Here is a 20,648-nt window from a genome sequence, read left to right on the forward strand (position 1 = left end):
AGGTGTTGCTATGGTATCCGGGGTGTTGCCAAGGTGTTGCTAGGTGGTTGCTAGGCGGTTGCTAGGCAGTTGCTAGGCGGTTGCTATGGTATCCGGGGTGGTTGCTAAGGTGTTGCTAGGTGGTTGCTAAGGTGTTGCTATGCGGTTGCTAAGGTGTTGCTATGGTATCTGGGGTGGTTGCTAAGGTGTTGCTAGGTGGTTGCTAGGGTGTTGCTATGGTATCTGGGGTGGTTGCTAAGGTGTTGCTAGATGGTTGCTAAGGTGTTGCTATGGTATCCCGGGTGGTTGCTAAGGTGTTGCTAGGTGGTTGCTAAGGTGTTGTTATGGTATCCTGGGTGGTTGCTAAGGTGTTGCTAGGTGGTTGCTAGGCGGTTGCTAAGGTGTTGTTATGGCATCCGGGGTGGTTGCTAAGATGTTGCTAGGTGGTTGCTAAGGTGTTGCTATAGTATCCGGGGTGGTTGCTAAGGTGTTGCTAGGTGGTTGCTAAGGTGTTGCTAGGTGGTTGCTAAGGTGTTGCTATGGTATCCGGGTGGTTGCTAGGTGGTTGCTAACGTGTTGCTAGGCGGTTGCTAAGGTGTTGCTATGGTATCTGGGGTGGTTGCTAAGGTGTTGCTAGATGGTTGCTAAGGTGTTGCTATGGTATCCCGGGTGGTTGCTAAGGTGTTGCTAGGTGGTTGCTAAGGTGTTGTTATGGTATCCTGGGTGGTTGCTAAGGTGTTGCTAGGTGGTTGCTAGGCGGTTGCTAAGGTGTTGTTATGGCATCCGGGGTGGTTGCTAAGATGTTGCTAGGTGGTTGCTAAGGTGTTGCTATGGTATCCGGGGTGGTTGCTAAGGTGTTGCTAGGTGGTTGCTAAGGTGTTGCTAGGTGGTTGCTAAGGTGTTGCTATGGTATCCGGGTGGTTGCTAGGTGGTTGCTAACGTGTTGCTAGGCGGTTGCTAAGGTGTTGCTATGGTATCCAGGGTGGTTGCTAAGGTGTTGCTAGGCGGTTGCTAAGGTATTGCTAGGCGGTTGCTAAGGTGTTGCTATGGTGTCTGGGGTGGTTCCTAAGGTGTTGCTAGGTGGTTGCTAAGGTGTTGCTATGGTATCTGGGGTGGTTGCTAAGGTGTTTCTAGGTGGTGCTAAGGTATCCGGGGTGGTTGCTAAGGTGCTGCTAGGTGGTTGCAAGGTGGTTGCTAAGGTGTTGCTATGGTGTCTGGGGTGGTTCCTAAGGTGTTGCTAGGTGGTTGCTAAGGTGTTGCTATGGTATCTGGGGTGGTTGCTAAGGTGTTGCTAGGTGGTTGCTAAGGTGTTGCTAGATTGTTGCTAAGGTGTTGCTATGGTATCCAGGGTGGTTGCCAAGGTGTTGCTAGGTGTTGCTAGGCGGTTGCTAAGCGGTTGCTATGGTATCCGGGGTGGTTGCTAAGGTGTTGCTATGGTATCTGGGTTGGTTGCTAGGTGTTTGCTAAGGTGTTGCTAGGTGGTTGCTAAAGTGTTGCTATGGTATCCGGGGTGCTTGCTAAGGTGTTGCTAGGCGGTTGCTATGGTATCTGGGTTGGTTGCTAAGGTGTTGCTAGGTGGTTGCTAAGGTGTTGCTAGGTGGTTGCTAGGTGGTTGCTAAGGTGTTGCTAGATGGTTGCTAAGGTGTTGCTATGGCATCCGGGGTGGTTGCTAAGGTGTTGCTAGGTGGTTGCTAGGCGGTTGCTAAGGTGTTGCTATGGTATCCGGGGTGGTTGCTAAGGTGTTGCTAGGTGGTTGCTAGGCGGTTGCTAAGGTGTTGCTATGGTATCCAAGGTGGTTGCTAAATGGTTACTAGGCAGTTCCTAACGTATTCCACATGGTTGCTAAGTGGTTGCTAGGCACTTGCTAATGTTTTCCAGGTGGTTGCTAAGGTGTATCTAACTGGTTGCTAGGCAGTTGCTAATATTTCTAAAGTGGTTGCTAAGCAGTTGCTAGGCAGTTGCTAACGTTTTCCAGGTGGTTGCTAAGGTGTTGCTAACTGGTTGCTAGGCAGTTGCTAACGTATTCCACATGGTTGCTAAGTGGTTGCTAGGCAGTTGCTAACATTTTCCAGGTGGTTGCTAAGGTGTTGCTAACTGGTTGCTAGGCAGTTGCTAACATATTCCAGACATAAAAAGAAAGAGAAAGCAAGACATAGAAAAGTAGAGTGAAAGAGAAGTAGAGAGAAGAGCGAGAAATAAAGAAAGAGTAAGAGAGAATAGAGAAATAGAAAAGTAGCGAGAAAGAGAAATTGAGACGTAGAGAGAGAGAGAGTGCGAAAGAGAGAAAGAAAGAGTGAGAAATATAGAAGTAGAGAGTAAAAGAGAGAGTGAGAGATAGAGACGTAGAGAGAGAGTGAGAAAGAGAGTGAGAAATTCAGAAGTAGAGTGAGAAAGAGAGTGAGAAATAGAGAAGTAGAGAGCAAAAGAGAGTGAGAAATAGAGAAGTAGAGAGAGTGAGAAAGAGAGAGTGAGAAATAAAGAAATGTAAAGAGCAAAAGAGAGAGTGAGAAATAGAGAAGTAGAGAGAAAAAGATATAGAGACATAGAGCGTGAGAAAGAGATAAGTAGAGAGCAAAAGAGAGTGAGAAATAGAGAAGTAGAGAGCAAAAGAGAGAGTGAGAAATAGAGACATAGAGAGAGTGAGAAATAGAGAAGTAGAGAGCAAAAGAGAGAGTGAGAAATAGAGAAGTAGAGAGAGTGAGAAAGAGAGTGTGAGAAATAGAGACGTAGAGAGAGAGTGAGAAAGAAAGAGTGAGAAATAGAGAAGTAGAGAGCAAAAGAGAGTGAGAAATAGAGAAGTAGAGAGCAAAAGAGAGAGTGAGAAATAGAGACGTAGAGAGAGTGAGAAAGAGAGAGTGAGAAATAGAGAAGTAGAGAGCAAAAGAGAGAGTGAGAAGTAGAGAGCAAAAGAGAGAGTGAGAAGTAGATAAGTAGAGAGCAAAAGAGAGAGTGAGAAACAGAGAAGTAGAGAGCAAAAGAGAGAGTGAAAAGTAGAGAGAGAGTGAGAAAGAGAGAGTGAGAGAAGTAGAGAGAGAGTGAGAAAGAGAGAGTGAGAGAAGTAGAGAGAGAGTGAGAAAGAGAGAGTGGTTGCTAAACAGTTAATAGGTGGTTGCAAAGCGCTGGCTGGGGTGCCCGGGGTGTCCAAACTTTTGACTGATAGCTGCTCCATACAGCAGCTCCTCCATACACTCACAGTACTGGAGGAGCAGGGGAGAGAAGGGGTTCCGTGCGCAGAGCTGCTCGTGTGTGAGATGGAACTCTGGGCCCCCCATTCATTTCTATGGGAAAACTTCGTACGACAATTGTACGAAAACCGTACGTCGTATCGCTTCGCAACCTACTATTAATTTAAAGATCTTGATAAGATCTATTAGCTCGCCGAATTTGGTCTCCGTATCTCAAAAATTGTGATCGTCACGGACGTTCAAAATTCTCCCCCATTCATTCCTATGGGGAAAAAATGCGTACGTTTACGAAGTTTTTACGAAAACCGTACGATAAATCGCTCCAAAAAGCACAAGCAACGTAATTCACTATAGGTCCTACGATCCGTGAAAGTTTCGTGATTCTACGATAAAAGCTCTAGGAGGAGTAGCGTACAGAAAAAAAGGCGTAAGAATAATAATAATAATAAGAAGAAGAAAACGAAGAACAATAAGTTGGCTTTTCCAAAGCCAACTTAACTAGAAAAGGAAAGTTCGATAACGAACTTTAAGTTGGCTTGGAAAAGTACGTTAAATAGTTAAATAACGTTGAATAGTTAAAATGGTTGCTAAGATATTTCTGTCTAAAGCGTGTGAAGAGTGGTTGCTATGCTGTTGACTTTCGGCTAAATGTTGAAGTCCAAAAAGTTTTGGCTAACATGGTGAAAAGCTTATAATTATCTTATAAAGTAAAGTGCTGCTAAGTGGTTGCTAGGTAGTTGCTAGGCAGTTGCTAATGTAGTCCACATCGTTGCTTAGTGTTTGCTAATTGGTTGCTAGGCAGTTGCGAACATATTCAAGGTGGTTGCTAAGCTGTTGCTAACTTGTTGCTAGGCAACTCCTAACGTATTCCAAATGGTTTTTAAGTGGTTATTAGGCAGTTTCTAATATTTTCCAGGTGGTTGCTAACTGGTTGCTATGGTATCCGGGGTGGTTGCTAAGGTGTTGCTAGGTGGTTGCTAAGGTGTTGCTATGGTATCTGGGGTGGTTGCTAAGGTGTTGCTAGGTGGTTGCTAGAGGGTTAATAGGTGGTTGCTAAGGTGTTGCTATGGGATCCGGGGTGGTTGCTAAGGTGTTGCTATGGTATCCGGGTTGGTTGCTAAGGTGTTGCTAGGTGGTTGCTAAGGTGTTGCTATGGTATCCAGGGTGGTTGCTAAGGTGTTGCTAGGCGGTTGCTAGGGTGTTGCTAGGCGGTTGCTATGGTATCCAGGGTGGTTGCTAAGGTGTTGCTAGGTGGTTGCTAAGGTGTTGCTATGGTATCCGGGGTGGTTGCTAAGGTGTAGCTAGGTGGTTGCTAAGGTGTTGCTATGGTATCCTGGGTGGTTGCTAAGGTGTTGCTAGGTGGTTGCTATGGTGTTGCTATGGTATCCAGGGTGGTTGCTAAGGTGTTGCTAGGTGGTTGCTAAGGTGTTGCTATGGTATCCTGGGTGGTTGCTAAGGTGTTGCTAGGTGGTTGCTAGGCAGTAGCTAAGGTGTTGCTATGGTATCCTGGGTGGTTGCTAAGGTGTTGCTAGGTGGTTGCTAAGGTGTTGCTAGGTGGTTGCTAAGGTGTTGCAATGGTATCCGGGGTGGTTGCTAAGGTGTTGCTAGGTGGTTGCTAGGCGGTTGCTTAGGTGTTGCTATGGTATCCGGGGTGGTTGCTACGGTGTTTCTAAGTGGTTGCTAAGGTGTTGCTAGGTGGTTGCTAAGGTGTTGCTATGGTATCAAGGGTGGTTGCTAAGGTGTTGCTAGGTGGTTGCTAAGGTGTTGCTATGGTATCCAGGGTGGTTGCTAAGGTGTTGCTAGGTGGTTGCTAGGGTGTTGCTAGGTGGTTGCTAAGGTGTTGCTATGGTATCCAGGGTGGTTGCAAAGGTGTTGCTAGGGGGTTGCTAGGTGGTTGCTAAGGTGTTGCTAGGTGGTTGCTAAGGTGTTGCTATGGTATCCAGGGTGGTTGCTAAGGTGTTGTTAGGTGGTTGCTAAGGTGTTGCTAGGTGGTTGCTAAGGTGTTGCTATGGTATCCGGGGTGGTTGCTAAGGTGTTGCTAGGTGGTTGCAAGGTGGTTGCTAAGGTGTTGCTAGGTGGTTGCTAGGGTGTTGCTAGGTGGTTGCTAAGGTTTTGCTAGGTGGTTGCTAAGGTGTTGCTATGGTATCCAGGGTGGTTGCTAAGGTGTTGCTAGGTGGTTGCTAAGGTGTTGCTATGGTATCCAGGGTGGTTGCTAAGGTGTTGCTAGGCGGTTGCTAGGCGGTTGCTAAGGTGTTGCTATGGTGTCTGTGGTGGTTGCTAAGGTGTTGCTAGGTGGTTGCTAAGATGTTGCTATGGTATCTGGGGTGGTTGCTAAGGTGTTGCTAGGTGTATCTGACTGGTCGCTAGGCAGTTGCTACCATTTCTAAAGTGGTTGCTAAGCAGTTGCTAACGTTTTCCAGGTGGTTGCTAAGGTGTTGCTATCTGGTTGCTAGGCAGTTGCTAACGTATTACACATGGTTGCTAAGTGGTTGCTAGGCAGTTGCTAATGTTTTCCAGGTGGTTGCTAAGGTGTATCTAACTGGTTGCTAGGCAGTAGTAGATAAAAAGAAAGAGTGTTAAATGTAGAAGTACAGAAAAAGGGAGAGCCTGAAATAGAGAAGTAGAGAGAAAATCAGCGTGAGAAGTAGAAAAAGAACACCCGAGAATGTGAGAAAAAGAGTGACAAGTAGAGAGAAATATTGAGCGAGAGAAAGAGAATTAGGGAAAAAGAGAGATCGAGAAATAAAGAAGTAGAGAAAGAAAGAGGATGTAGTAGAGAGATAGATAGAAAGAGAAAGCAAGACAGAAAAGTAGAGTGAAAGAGAAGTAGAGAGAAGAGCGAGAAATAAAGAGTAAGAGAGAAATAGAGAAATAGAAAAGTAGAAAGAAAGAGACATAGAAAAGTAGAGAGAGTGAGAAATAGAGAAGTAGAGAGAGAGAGTGAGAAAGAGAGAGTGAGAAATAGAGAAGAAGAGAGCAAAAGAGAGTGAGAAATAGAGAAGCAGAGAGAGAGTGAGAAATAGAGAAGTAGAGAGAGAGTGAGAAAGAGAGAGTGAGAAATAGAGACGTAGAGAGAGTGAGAAATAGAGACGTAGAGAGAGAGTGAGAAAGAGAGTGAGAAATAGAGAAGTAGAGAGAGAGTGAGAAATAGAGACGTAGAGAGAGAGTGAAAAAGAGAGTGAGAAATATAGAAGTAGAGAGAGTGAGAAATATAGAAGTAGAGAGAGAGAGTGAGAAATAGAGACGTAGAGAGAGAGTGAGAAAGAGAGAGTGAGATAGAGAAGTAGAGAGAGAGTGAGAAATAGAGTGAGAAATAGACGTAGAGAGAGAGTGAGAAAGAGAGTGAGAAATAGAGACGTAGAGAGAGAGTGAGAAATAGAGTGAGAAATAGAGACGTAGAGAGAGAGTGAGAAAGAGAGTGAGAAATAGAGACGTAGAGAGAGAGTGAGAAAGAGAGAGTGGTTGCTAAACAGTTAATAGGTGGTTGCAAAGCCCTGGCTGGGGTGCCGGGGTGTCCAAACTTTTGACTGATAGCTGCTCCATACAGCAGCTCCTCCATACACTCACAGTACTGGAGGAGCAGGGGAGAGAAGGGGTTCCGTGCGCAGAGCTGCTCGTGTGCGAGATGGAACTCTGGGCCCCCCATTCATTTCTATGGGAAAACTTCGTACGAAAATTGTACGAAAACCGTACGTCGTATCACTTCGCAACCTCCTATTAATTTTAAGATCTCGGTAAGATCTATAAGCTCGCCAAATTTGGTCTTCGTATCTCAAAAATTGTGGCGGTTACGGACGTTTAAAATTTCGCCCCATTCATTCCTATGGGGAAAAAATGCGTACGTTTACGAAGTTTTTACGAAAACCGTACGATAAATCGCTCCAAAAAGCACAAGCACGCTAAGTTGGCATAGGTCCTACGATCCGTGAAAGTTTCGTGATTCTACGTTGAAAGCTCTAGGAGGAGTAGCGTACAGAAAAAAAGGCGTAAGAATAATAATAATAATAATAATAAGAAGATTACGAAGAACAAGAAGTTGGCTTTTCCAAGCCAACTTAATAATAAGAAGAAAACGAAGAACAATAAGTTGGCTTTTCCAAAGCCAACTTAATAAGAAGAAGAAAACGAAGAACAATAAGTTGGCTTTTCCAAAGCCAACTTAATAAAAAAAACTAGAAAAGGTAAAGTTCGTGAACGAACTTTAAGTTGGCTTGGAAAAGAACGCTAATAACGTTAAAAAGTTTAAATGGTTGCTAAGCTTTTTCCGTCTGAAGAGTGTGAAGAGTCATTGATTTGCTGTTAACGCTAAATGCTAAAAACGCTGAAATCTAAAAACATTTGGTTAAACGCTGAAATCTAAAAATGTTTGATTAAACGCTGAAATCTAAAAACGTTTGGTTAAACGCTGAAATCTAAAAACATTTGGTTAAACGCTGAAATCTAAAAATGTTTGGTTAAACGCTGAAATCTAAAAACGTTTGATTAAACGCTGAAATCTAAAAACGTTTGGTTAAACGCTGAAATCTAAAAACGCTTGTTTAAATGCTGAAATCGTAAAACTTTTGGCTAAACTTTTGATTGCTAATGTGTTGCTAGGCGGTTGCTATTATTTCTGAAAAAGGTTGCTAAGCTTTTGCTAGGCAATTGCTAATGTTTTCCAGGTGGTTGCTAAGCTGTTGCTAACTGGTTGCTAGGCAATTGCTAACATATAACAGGTGGTTGCTAGGCAGTTGCTAAGTGGTTGCTAGGCAGTTGCTAACGTTTTCCAAGTGGTTGCTAGGCAGTTGCTTAGTGGTTGCTAGGCAGTTGCTAACGTTTTCCAGGTGGTTGCTAAGTGGTTGCTAGGCAGATGCTAACATATTCCAGGTGGTTGCTAGGCAGTTGCTAAGTGGTTGCTAGGCAGTTGCTAACGTTTTCCAGGTGGTTGCTAAGTGGTTGCTAGGCAGTTGCTAACGTATTCCAGGTGGTTGCTAGGCAGTTGCTAAGTGGTTGCTAGGCAGTTGCTAACGTTTTCCAGGTGGTTGCTAAGTGGTTGGTAGGCAGTTGCTAACGTTTTCCAGGTGGTTGCTAGGCAGTTGCTAAGTGGTTGCTAGGCAGTTGCTAACGTTTTCCAAGTGGTTGCTAGGCAGTTGCTAAGTGGTTGCTAGGCAGTTGCTAACATTTTCCAGGTGGTTGCTAAGTGTTTGCTAGGTAGTTGCTAACATATTCCAGGTGGTTGCTAGGCAGTTGCTAAGTGGTTGCTAGGCAGTTGCTAACGTTTTCCAGGTGGTTGCTAAGTGGTTGCTAGGCAGTTGCTAACGTTTTCCAGGTGGTTGCTAGGCAGTTGCTAAGTGGTTGCTAGGCAGTTGCTAACGTTTTCCAAGTGGTTGCTAGGCAGTTGCTAAGTGGTTGCTAGGCAGTTGCTAACATTTTCCAGGTGGTTGCTAAGTGTTTGCTAGGTAGTTGCTAACATATTCCAGGTGGTTGCTAGGCAGTTGCTAAGTGGTTGCTAGGCAGTTGCTAACGTTTTCCAGGTGGTTGCTAAGTGGTTGCTAGGCAGTTGCTAACGTTTTCCAGGTGGTTGCTAGGCAGTTGCTAAGTGGTTGCTAGGCAGTTGCTAACGTTTTCCAGGTGGTTGCTAAGTGGTTGCTAGGCAGTTGCTAACGTTTTCCAGGTGGCTGCTAGGCAGTTGCTAAGTTGTTGCTAGGCAGTTGCTAACGTTTTCCAGGTGGTTGCTAAGTGGTTGCTAGGCAGTTGCTAACGTATTCCAGGTGGTTGCTAGGCAGTTGCTAAGTGGTTGCTAGGCAGTTGCTAACATTTTCCAGGTGGTTGCTAAGTGGTTGCTAGGTAGTTGCTAACATATTCCGGGTGGTTGCTAGGCAGCTGCTAAGTGGTTGCTAGGCAGTTGCTAACGTTTTCCACGTGGTTGCTAAGTGGTTGCTAGGCAGTTGCTAACGTTTTCCGGGTGGTTGCTAAGGTGTTGCTAAGTGGTTGCTAGGCAGTTGCTAACGTTTTCCAGGTGGTTGCTAAGGTGGTTGCTAAGCAGTTAATAAGTGGTCGCTAAGCCCTGGCTGGGGTGCCGGGGTGTCCAAACTTTTGACTGATAGCTGCTCCATACAGCAGCTCCTCCATACACTCACAGTACTGGAGGAGCAGGGGAGAGAAGGGGTTCCGTGCGCAGAGCTGCTCGTGTGTGAGATGGAACTCTGGGCCCCCCATTCATTTCTATGGGAAAACTTCGTACGACATTTGTACGAAATCCGTACGACGTATCGTTTCGTAAAGCATATTTTCGGAAAGAACTCAATAAGTTCTATAGGTCATCCGAATTTCAGCTTCATATCTTAAATATTGCGACGTTCACGGCCGTTCAAAATTCTCCTAGTTCATTGTCTATGGGAAAAAGGGCGTACGTTTACGAAGTTTTTACGAAAATCGTACGATGTATCGCTCCAAAAAGCACAAGCACACCCCGCGGCTATAAGTTCTACCATCGTGTGAAGTTTCGTGGTTCTAGCTCGAAAGCTCTAGGAGGAGTAGTTGTTTATAAAACGTGGCGAGAATAATAATAATAACTAGAAAAGGAAAGTTCGATAACGAACTTTAAGTTGGCTTGGAAAAGTACGTTAATAACGTTGAAAAAGTTAAAATGGTTGCTAAGATATTTCTGTCTAAAGCGTGTGAAGAGTGGTTGCTTTGCTGTTGACTTTCAGCTAAATGTTAAAGTCTAAAAAGTTTTGGCTAACATGGTGAAAAGCTAATAATTGTCTTATAAAGTAATATAAACACTTTACTTTATATATACCTATATAAAGTAAAGTGTTGCTAAGTGGTTGCTAGGTAGTTACTAGGCAGTTGCTAATGTATTCCACATCGTTGCTTAGTGTTTGCTAATTGGTTGCTAAGCAGATTCTTACATATTCCAGGTGGTTGCTAAGCTGTTGCTAACTGGTTGCTAGGCAATTGCTAATGTATTCCACATGGTTGTTAAGTGGTTGCTAGGCAGTTTCTAATATTTTCCAGGTGGTTGCTAAGTGGTTGCTAACTGGTTGCTATGCAGTTGCTAACATATTCCACATGGTTTCCAAGTGGTTGCTAAGGTGTTGATACGGTATCCGGGTTGGTTGCTAAGGTGTTGCTAGGTGGTTGCTAAGGTGTTGCTATGGTATCCAGGGTGGTTGGTAAGGTGTTGCTAGGTGGTTGCTAGGTGGTTGCTAAGGTGTTGCTATGGTATCCGGGGTGTTGCCAAGGTGTTGCTAGGTGGTTGCTAGGGTGTTGCTAGGCGGTTGCTAGGCGGTTGCTATGGTATCCGGGGTGGTTGCTAAGGTGTTGCTAGGTGGTTGCTAGGTGGTTGCTAAGGTGTTGCTATGCGGTTGCTAAGGTGTTGCTATGGTATCTGGGGTGGTTGCTAAGGTGTTGCTAGGTGGTTGCTAGGGTGTTGCTATGGTATCTGGGGTGGTTGCTAAGGTGTTGCTAGATGGTTGCTAAGGTGTTGCTATGGTATCCGGGGTGGTTGCTAAGGTGTTGCTAGGTGGTTGCTAAGGTGTTGTTATGGTATCCTGGGTGGTTGCTAAGGTGTTGCTAGGTGGTTGCTAGGCGGTTGCTAAGGTGTTGTTATGGCATCCGGGGTGGTTGCTAAGATGTTGCTAGGTGGTTGCTAAGGTGTTGCTATGGTATCCGGGGTGGTTGCTAAGGTGTTGCTAGGTGGTTGCTAAGGTGTTGCTAGGTGGTTGCTAAGGTGTTGCTATGGTATCTGGGGTGGTTGCTAAGGTGTTGCTAGGCGGTTGCTAAGGTGTTGCTAGGCGGTTGCTAAGGTGTTGCCAGGTGGTTGCTAAGGTGTTGCTATGGTATCCGGGTGGTTGCTAGGTGGTTGCTAACGTGTTGCTAGGCGGTTGCTAAGGTGTTGCTATGGTATCCAGGGTGGTTGCTAAGGTGTTGCTAGGCGGTTGCTATGGTATCTGGGTTGGTTGCTAAGGTGTTGCTAGGTGGTTGCTAAGGTGTTGCTAGGTGGTTGCTAAGGTGTTGCTAGATGGTTGCTAAGGTGTTGCTATGGTATCCGGGGTGGTTGCTAAGGTGTTGCTAGGTGGTTGCTAGGTGGTTGCTAAGGTGTTGCTATGTTATCCTGGGTGGTTGCTAAGGTGTTGCTAGGTGGTTGCTAGGCGGTTGCTAAGGTGTTGCTATGGTATCCGAGGTGGTTGCTAAATGGTTACTAGGCAGTTCCTAACGTATTCCACATGGTTGCTAAGTGGTTGCTAGGCACTTGCTAATGTTTTCCAGGTGGTTGCTAAGGTGTATCTAACTGGTTGCTAGGCAGTTGCTAATATTTCTGAAGTGGTTGCTAAGCAGTTGCTAGGCAGTTGTTAACGTTTTCCAGGTGGTTGCTAAGGTGTTGCTAACTGGTTGCTAGGCAGTTGCTAACGTATTCCACATGGTTGCTAAGTGGTTGCTAGGCAGTCGCTAACATTTTCCAGGTGGTTGCTAAGGTGTTGCTAACTGGTTGCTAGGCAGTTGCTAACATATTCCAGACATAAAAAGAAAGAGAAAGCAAGACATAGAAAAGTAGAGTGAAAGAGAAGTAGAGAGAAGAGCGAGAAATAAAGAAAGAGTAAGAGAGAATAGAGAAATAGAAAAGTAGCGAGAAAGAGAAATTGAGACGTAGAGAGAGAGAGTGAGAAAGAGAGAAAGAAAGAGTGAGAAATAGAGAAGTAGAGAGTAAAAGAGAGAGTGAGAAATAGAGACGTAGAGAGAGAGTGAGAAAGAGAGTGAGAAATTCAGAAGTAGAGTGAGAAAGAGAGTGAGAAATAGAGAAGTAGAGAGCAAAAGAGAGTGAGAAATAGAGAAGTAGAGAGAGTGAGAAAGAGAGAGTGAGAAATAAAGAAATGTAAAGAGCAAAAGAGAGAGTGAGAAATAGAGAAGTAGAGAGAAAAAGATATAGAGACATAGAGCGTGAGAAAGAGATAAGTAGAGAGCAAAAGAGAGTGAGAAATAGAGAAGTAGAGAGCAAAAGAGAGAGTGAGAAATAGAGACGTAGAGAGAGTGAGAAATAGAGAAGTAGAGAGCAAAAGAGAGTGAGAAATAGAGAAGTAGAGAGAGTGAGAAAGAGAGTGTGAGAAATAGAGACGTAGAGAGAGAGTGAGAAAGAAAGAGTGAGAAATAGAGAAGTAGAGAGCAAAAGAGAGTGAGAAATAGAGAAGTAGAGAGCAAAAGAGAGTGAGAAATAGAGACATAGAGAGAGAGTGAGAAAGAGAGAGTGAGAAATAGAGAAGTAGAGAGCAAAAGAGAGAGTGAGAAGTAGAGAGCAAAAGAGAGAGCGAGAAGTAGATAAGTAGAGAGCAAAAGAGAGAGTGAGAAACAGAGAAGTAGAGAGCAAAAGATAGAGTGAAAAGTAGAGAGAGAGTGAGAAAGAGAGAGTGAGAGAAGTAGAGAGAGAGTGAGAAAGAGAGAGTGAGAGAAGTAGAGAGAGAGTGAGAAAGAGAGAGTGGTTGCTAAGCAGTTAATAGGTGGTTGCAAAGCGCTGGCTGGGGTGCCCGGGGTGTCCAAACTTTTGACTGATAGCTGCTCCATACAGCAGCTCCTCCATACACTCACAGTACTGGAGGAGCAGGGGAGAGAAGGGGTTCCGTGCGCAGAGCTGCTCGTGTGTGAGATGGAACTCTGGGCCCCCCATTCATTTCTATGGGAAAACTTCGTACGACAATTGTACGAAAACCGTACGTCGTATCGCTTCGCAACCTACTATTAATTTAAAGATCTTGATAAGATCTATTAGCTCGCCGAATTTGGTCTTCGTATCTCAAAAATTGTGACCGTCACGGACGTTCAAAATTCTCCCCCATTCATTCCTATGGGGAAAAAATGCGTACGTTTACGAAGTTTTTACGAAAACCGTACGATAAATCGCTCCAAAAAGCACAAGCAACGTAATTCACTATAGGTCCTACGATCCGTGAAAGTTTCGTGATTCTACGATAAAAGCTCTAGGAGGAGTAGCGTACAGAAAAAAAGGCGTAAGAATAATAATAATAACTAGAAAAGGAAAGTTCGATAACGAACTTTAAGTTGGCTTGGAAAAGTACGTTAATAACGTTGAAAAAGTTAAAATGGTTGCTAAGATATTTCTGTCTAAAGCGTGTGAAGAGTGGTTGCTTTGCTGTTGACTTTCAGCTAAATGTTAAAGTCCAAAAAGTTTTGGCTAACATGGTGAAAAGCTAATAATTGTCTTATAAAGTAATATAAACACTTTACTTTATATATACCTATATAAATTAAAGTGTTGCTAAGTGGTTGCTAGGTAGTTACTAGGCAGTTGCTAATGTATTCCACATCGTTGCTTAGTGTTTGCTAATTGGTTGCTAAGCAGATTCTTACATATTCCAGGTGGTTGCTAAGCTGTTGCTAACTGGTTGCTAGGCAATTGCTAATGTATTCCACATGGTTGTTAAGTGGTTGCTAGGCAGTTTCTAATATTTTCCAGGTGGTTGCTAAGTGGTTGCTAACTGGTTGCTATGCAGTTGCTAACATATTCCACATGGTTTCCAAGTGGTTGCTAAGGTGTTGATATGGTATCCGGGTTGGTTGCTAAGGTGTTGCTAGGTGGTTGCTAAGGTGTTGCTATGGTATCCAGGGTGGTTGGTAAGGTGTTGCTAGGTGGTTGCTAAGGTGTTGCTATGGTATCCGGGGTGTTGCCAAGGTGTTGCTAGGTGGTTGCTAGGCGGTTGCTATGGTATCCGGGGTGGTTGCTAAGGTGTTGCTAGGTGGTTGCTAAGGTGTTGCTATGCGGTTGCTAAGGTGTTGCTATGGTATCTGGGGTGGTTGCTAAGGTGTTGCTAGGTGGTTGCTAGGGTGTTGCTATGGTATCTGGGGTGGTTGCTAAGGTGTTGCTATGGTATCCGGGGTGGTTGCTAAGGTGTTGCTAGGTGGTTGCTAAGGTGTTGTTATGGTATCCTGGGTGGTTGCTAAGGTGTTGTTAGGTGGTTGCTAGGCGGTTGCTAAGGTGTTGTTATGGTATACGGGGTGGTTGCTAAGATGTTGCTAGGTGGTTGCTAAGGTGTTGCTATGGTATCCGGGGTGGTTGCTAAGGTGTTGGTAGGTGGTTGCCAAGGTGTTGCTAGGTGGTTGCTAAGGTGTTGCTAGGTGGTTGCTAAGGTGTTGCTAGGTGGTTGCTAAGGTGTTGCTAGGTGGTTGCTAAGGTGTTGCTATGGTATCTGTGGTGGTTGCTAAGGTGTTGCTATGGTATCTGGGTGGTTGCTAGGTGGTTGCTAACGTGTTGCTAGGCGGTTGCTAAGGTGTTGCTATGGTATCCAGGGTGGTTGCTAAGGTGTTGCTAGGCGGTTGCTAAGGTATTGCTATGGTATCCGGGGTGGTTGCTAAGGTGCTGGTAGGTGGTTGCAAGGTGGTTGCTAAGGTGTTGCTAGGCGGTTGCTAAGGTGTTGCTATGGTGTCTGGGGTGGTTCCTAAGGTGTTGCTAGGTGGTTGCTAAGGTGTTGCTATGGTATCTGGGGTGGTTGCTAAGGTGTTGCTAGGTGGTTGCTAAGGTGTTGCTAGATGGTTGCTAAGGTGTTGCTATGGTATCCAGGGTGGTTGCCAAGGTGTTGCTAGGTGGTTGCTAGGGTGTTGCTAGGCGGTTGCTAAGCGGTTGCTATGGTATCCGGGGTGGTTGCTAAGGTGTTGCTAGGTGGTTGCTAAAGTGTTGCTATGGTATCCGGGGTGCTTGCTAAGGTGTTGCTAGGCGGTTGCTATGGTATCTGGGTTGGTTGCTAAGGTGTTGCTAGGTGGTTGCTAAGGTGTTGCTAGGTGGTTGCTAAGGTGTTGCTAGATGGTTGCTAAGGTGTTGCTATGGTATCCGGGGTGGCTGCTAAGGTGTTGCTAGGTGGTTGCTAGGCGGTTGCTAAGGTGTTGCTATGGTATCCGAGGTGGTTGCTAAATGGTTACTAGGCAGTTGCTAACGTATTCCACATGGTTGCTAAGTGGTTGCTAGGCACTTGCTAATGTTTTCCAGGTGGTTGCTAAGGTGTACCTAACTGGTTGCTAGGCAGTTGCTAATTTTTCTAAAGTGGTTGCTAAGCAGTTGCTAGGCAGTTGCTAACGTTTTCCAGGTGGTTGCTAAGGTGTTGCTAACTGGTTGCTAGGCAGTTGCTAACGTATTCCACATGGTTGCTAAGTGGTTGCTAGGCAGTTGTGATAATTTCTAAAGTGGTTGCTAAGTGGTTTCTAGGCAGTTGCTAACATTTTCCAGGTGGTTGCTAAGGTGTTGCTAACTGGTTGCTAGGCAGTTGCTAACATATTCCAGATGGTTGCTGAGCGGTTGTGATCATTTCTAAAGTGGTTGCTAGGCAGTTGCTAATGTTTACCAGGTGGTTGCTAAGGTGTTGATAACTGGTTGCTAGTTTGTTGCTTATCATTTCTAAAATGGTTAAAGTAGAGAAAAAGAGAGAGTGTTAAATGTAGAAGTACAGAAAAAGGGAGAGCAAGAAATAAAGAAGTAGGGAGAAAATTGCGAGAAAAAGAGAAAGAACACGCGAGAATGTGAGAAAAAGAGTGACAAGTTGAGAGAAATATTGAGCGAGAAAAAGAGAATTAGAGAAAAAGGGACATCGAGAAATAAAGAAGTAGAGAAAGAAAGAGGAAGTAGTAGAGAGATAGATAGAAAGAGAAAGCAAGACATAGAAAAGTAGAGTGAAAGAGAAGTAGAGAAGAGCGAGAAATAAAGAAAGAGTAAGAGAGAATAGAGAAATAGAAAAGTAGCGAGAAAGAGAAATTGAGACGTAGAGAGAGAGTGAGAAAGAGAGTGAGAAATTCAGAAGTAGAGTGAGAAAGAGAGTGAGAAATAGAGAAGTAGAGAGCAAAAGAGAGTGAGAAATAGAGACGTAGAGAGAGAGTGAGAAATAGAGAGTGAGAAATAAAGAAATGTAAAGAGCAAAAGAGAGAGTGAGAAATAGAGAAGTAGAGAGAAAAAGATATAGAGACATAGAGCGTGAGAAAGAGATATATAGAGAGCAAAAGAGAGTGAGAAATAGAGAAGTAGAGAGCAAAAGAGAGAGTGAGAAATAGAGACGTAGAGAGAGAGTGAGAAATAGAGAAGTAGAGAGCAAAACAGAGAGTGAGAAGTAGAGAGCAAAAGAGAGAGCGAGAAGCAGAGAGCAAAAGAGAGAGTGAGAAATAGAGAAGTAGAAAGCAAAAGAGAGTGAGAAATAGAGAAGTAGAGAGCAAAAGAGAGTGTGAGAAGTAGAGAGCAAAAGAGAGAGTGAGAAATAGAGAAGCAGAGAGCAAAAGAGAGAGTGAGAAGTAGAGAGCAAAAGAGAGAGTGAGAAGTAGATAAGTAGAGAGCAAAAGAGAGAGTGAAAAGTAGAGAGAGAGTGAGAAAGAGAGAGTGAGAGAAGTAGAGAGAGAGTGAGAAAGAGAGAGTGAGAGAAGTAGAGAGAGAGTGAGAAAGAGAGAGTGGTTGCTAAACAGTTAATAGGTGGTTGCAAAGCGCTGGCTGGGGTGCCCGGGGTGTCCAAACTTTTGACTGATAGCTGCTCCATACAGCAGCTCCTCCATACACTCACAGTACTGGAGGAGCAGGGGAGAGAAGGGGTTCCGTGCGCAGAGCTGCTCGTCTGTGAGATGGAACTCTGGGCCCCCCATTCATTTCTATGGGAAAACTTCGTACGACAATTGTACGAAAACCGTACGTCGTATCGCTTCGCAACCTATTATTAATTTAAAGATCTTGATAAGATCTATTAGTTTGCCGAATTTGGTCTCCGTATCTCAAAAATTGTGACCGTCACGGACGTTCAAAATTCTCCCCCATTCATTCCTATGGGGAAAAAATGAGTACGTTTACGAAGTTTTTACGAAAACCGTACGATAAATCGCTCCAAAAAGCACAAGCAACGTAATTCACTATAGGTCCTACGATCCGTGAAAGTTTCGTGATTCTACGATAAAAGCTCTAGGAGGAGTAGCGTACAGAAAAAAAGGCGTAAGAATAATAATAATAACTAGAAAAGGAAAGTTCGATAACGAACTTTAAGTTGGCTTGGAAAAGTACGTTAATAACGTTGAAAAAGTTAAAATGGTTGCTAAGATATTTCTGTCTAAAGCGTGTGAAGAGTGGTTGCTTTGCTGTTGACTTTCAGCTAAATGTTAAAGTCCAAAAAGTTTTGGCTAACATGGTGAAAAGCTAATAATTGTCTTATAAAGTAATATAAACACTTTACTTTATATATACCTATATAAAGTAAAGTGTTGCTAAGTGGTTGCTAGGTAGTTACTAGGCAGTTGCTAATGTATTCCACATCGTTGCTTAGTGTTTGCTAATTGGTTGCTAAGCAGATTCTTACATATTCCAGGTGGTTGCTAAGCTGTTGCTAACTGGTTGCTAGGCAATTGCTAATGTATTCCACATGGTTGTTAAGTGGTTGCTAGGCAGTTTCTAATATTTTCCAGGTGGTTGCTAAGTGGTTGCTAACTGGTTGCTATGCAGTTGCTAACATATTCCACATGGTTTCCAAGTGGTTGCTAAGGTGTTGATATGGTATCCGGGTTGGTTGCTAAGGTGTTGCTAGGTGGTTGCTAAGGTGTTGCTATGGTATCCAGGGTGGTTGGTAAGGTGTTGCTAGGTGGTTGCTAGGTGGTTGCTAAGGTGTTGCTATGGTATCCGGGGTGTTGCCAAGGTGTTGCTAGGTGGTTGCTAGGCGGTTGCTAGGCAGTTGCTAGGCGGTTGCTATGGTATCCGGGGTGGTTGCTAAGGTGTTGCTAGGTGGTTGCTAAGGTGTTGCTATGCGGTTGCTAAGGTGTTGCTATGGTATCTGGGGTGGTTGCTAAGGTGTTGCTAGGTGGTTGCTAGGGTGTTGCTATGGTATCTGGGGTGGTTGCTAAGGTGTTGCTAGATGGTTGCTAAGGTGTTGCTATGGTATCCCGGGTGGTTGCTAAGGTGTTGCTAGGTGGTTGCTAAGGTGTTGTTATGGTATCCTGGGTGGTTGCTAAGGTGTTGCTAGGTGGTTGCTAGGCGGTTGCTAAGGTGTTGTTATGGCATCCGGGGTGGTTGCTAAGATGTTGCTAGGTGGTTGCTAAGGTGTTGCTATAGTATCCGGGGTGGTTGCTAAGGTGTTGCTAGGTGGTTGCTAAGGTGTTGCTAGGTGGTTGCTAAGGTGTTGCTATGGTATCCGGGGTGTTGCCAAGGTGTTGCTAGGTGGTTGCTAGGCGGTTGCTAGGCAGTTGCTAGGCGGTTGCTATGGTATCCGGGGTGGTTGCTAAGGTGTTGCTAGGTGGTTGCTAAGGTGTTGCTATGCGGTTGCTAAGGTGTTGCTATGGTATCTGGGGTGGTTGCTAAGGTGTTGCTAGGTGGTTGCTAGGGTGTTGCTATGGTATCTGGGGTGGTTGCTAAGGTGTTGCTAGATGGTTGCTAAGGTGTTGCTATGGTATCCCGGGTGGTTGCTAAGGTGTTGCTAGGTGGTTGCTAAGGTGTTGTTATGGTATCCTGGGTGGTTGCTAAGGTGTTGCTAGGTGGTTGCTAGGCGGTTGCTAAGGTGTTGTTATGGCATCCGGGGTGGTTGCTAAGATGTTGCTAGGTGGTTGCTAAGGTGTTGCTATAGTATCCGGGGTGGTTGCTAAGGTGTTGCTAGGTGGTTGCTAAGGTGTTGCTAGGTGGTTGCTAAGGTGTTGCTATGGTATCCGGGTGGTTGCTAGGTGGTTGCTAACGTGTTGCTAGGCGGTTGCTAAGGTGTTGCTATGGTATCTGGGGTGGTTGCTAAGGTGTTGCTAGATGGTTGCTAAGGTGTTGCTATGGTATCCAGGGTGGTTGCCAAGGTGTTGCTAGGTGTTGCTAGGCGGTTGCTAAGCGGTTGCTATGGTATCCGGGGTGGTTGCTAAGGTGTTGCTATGGTATCTGGGTTGGTTGCTAGGTGTTTGCTAAGGTGTTGCTAGGTGGTTGCTAAAGTGTTGCTATGGTATCCGGGGTGCTTGCTAAGGTGTTGCTAGGCGGTTGCTATGGTATCTGGGTTGGTTGCTAAGGTGTTGCTAGGTGGTTGCTAAGGTGTTGCTAGGTGGTTGCTAGGTGGTTGCTAAGGTGTTGCTAGATGGTTGCTAAGGTGTTGCTATGGCATCCGGGGTGGTTGCTAAGGTGTTGCTAGGTGGTTGCTAGGCGGTTGCTAAGGTGTTGCTATGGTATCCGGGGTGGTTGCTAAGGTGTTGCTAGGTGGTTGCTAGGCGGTTGCTAAGGTGTTGCTATGGTATCCAAGGTGGTTGCTAAATGGTTACTAGGCAGTTCCTAACGTATTCCACATGGTTGCTAAGTGGTTGCTAGGCACTTGCTAATGTTTTCCAGGTGGTTGCTAAGGTGTATCTAACTGGTTGCTAGGCAGTTGCTAATATTTCTAAAGTGGTTGCTAAGCAGTTGCTAGGCAGTTGCTAACGTTTTCCAGGTGGTTGCTAAGGTGTTGCTAACTGGTTGCTAGGCAGTTGCTAACGTATTCCACATGGTTGCTAAGTGGTTGCTAGGCAGTTGCTAACATTTTCCAGGTGGTTGCTAAGGTGTTGCTAACTGGTTGCTAGGCAGTTGCTAACATATTCCAGACATAAAAAGAAAGAGAAAGCAAGACATAGAAAAGTAGAGTGAAAGAGAAGTAGAGAGAAGAGCGAGAAATAAAGAAAGAGTAAGAGAGAATAGAGAAATAGAAAAGTAGCGAGAAAGAGAAATTGAGACGTAGAGAGAGAGTGCGAAAGAGAGAAAGAAAGAGTGAGAAATATAGAAGTAGAGAGTAAAAGAGAGAGTGAGAGATAGAGACGTAGAGAGAGAGTGAGAAAGAGAGTGAGAAATTCAGAAGTAGAGTGAGAAAGAGAGTGAGAAATAGAGAAGTAGAGAGCAAAAGAGAGTGAGAAATAGAGAAGTAGAGAGAGTGAGAAAGAGAGAGTGAGAAATAAAGAAATGTAAAGAGCAAAAGAGAGAGTGAGAAATAGAGAAGTAGAGAGAAAAAGATATAGAGACATAGAGCGTGAGAAAGAGATAAGTAGAGAGCAAAAGAGAGTGAGAAATAGAGAAGTAGAGAGCAAAAGAGAGAGTGAGAAATAGAGACATAGAGAGAGTGAGAAATAGAGAAGTAGAGAGCAAAAGAGAGAGTGAGAAATAGAGAAGTAGAGAGAGTGAGAAAGAGAGTGTGAGAAATAGAGACGTAGAGAGAGAGTGAGAAAGAAAGAGTGAGAAATAGAGAAGTAGAGAGCAAAAGAGAGTGAGAAATAGAGAAGTAGAGAGCAAAAGAGAGAGTGAGAAATAGAGACGTAGAGAGAGTGAGAAAGAGAGAGTGAGAAATAGAGAAGTAGAGAGCAAAAGAGAGAGTGAGAAGTAGAGAGCAAAAGAGAGAGTGAGAAGTAGATAAGTAGAGAGCAAAAGAGAGAGTGAGAAACAGAGAAGTAGAGAGCAAAAGAGAGAGTGAAAAGTAGAGAGAGAGTGAGAAAGAGAGAGTGAGAGAAGTAGAGAGAGAGTGAGAAAGAGAGAGTGAGAGAAGTAGAGAGAGAGTGAGA

General features: G+C 44.5%; 2 long non-coding RNA genes across 3 annotated transcripts; both read left to right on the forward strand.

The window, feature by feature from the left end:
* The first annotated feature begins 285 nt into the window (after positions 1 to 285).
* LOC125782262 (uncharacterized) lies at positions 286 to 14,379 on the forward strand. Of its 2 annotated transcripts, XR_007424888.1 has the most exons (4): positions 286 to 466; positions 5,382 to 6,644; positions 12,644 to 13,726; positions 14,311 to 14,379. It is a non-coding gene; the product is annotated as an uncharacterized LOC125782262 (long non-coding RNA). The 2 variants fall into 2 exon arrangements; XR_007424887.1 differs by lacking the exon at positions 14,311 to 14,379 and having other exon boundaries at positions 12,644 to 13,828.
* Positions 10,412 to 12,207, forward strand: LOC125782264 (uncharacterized). The gene is made up of 2 exons (XR_007424892.1): positions 10,412 to 10,469; positions 11,282 to 12,207. It is a non-coding gene; the product is annotated as an uncharacterized LOC125782264 (long non-coding RNA).
* Positions 14,380 to 20,648: the final 6,269 nt, after the last annotated feature.

The sequence above is a fragment of the Astyanax mexicanus genome, chromosome 16, assembly GCF_023375975.1.
Source record: "Astyanax mexicanus isolate ESR-SI-001 chromosome 16, AstMex3_surface, whole genome shotgun sequence".
NCBI classification, from domain to species: Eukaryota; Metazoa; Chordata; class Actinopteri; order Characiformes; family Acestrorhamphidae; genus Astyanax; species Astyanax mexicanus.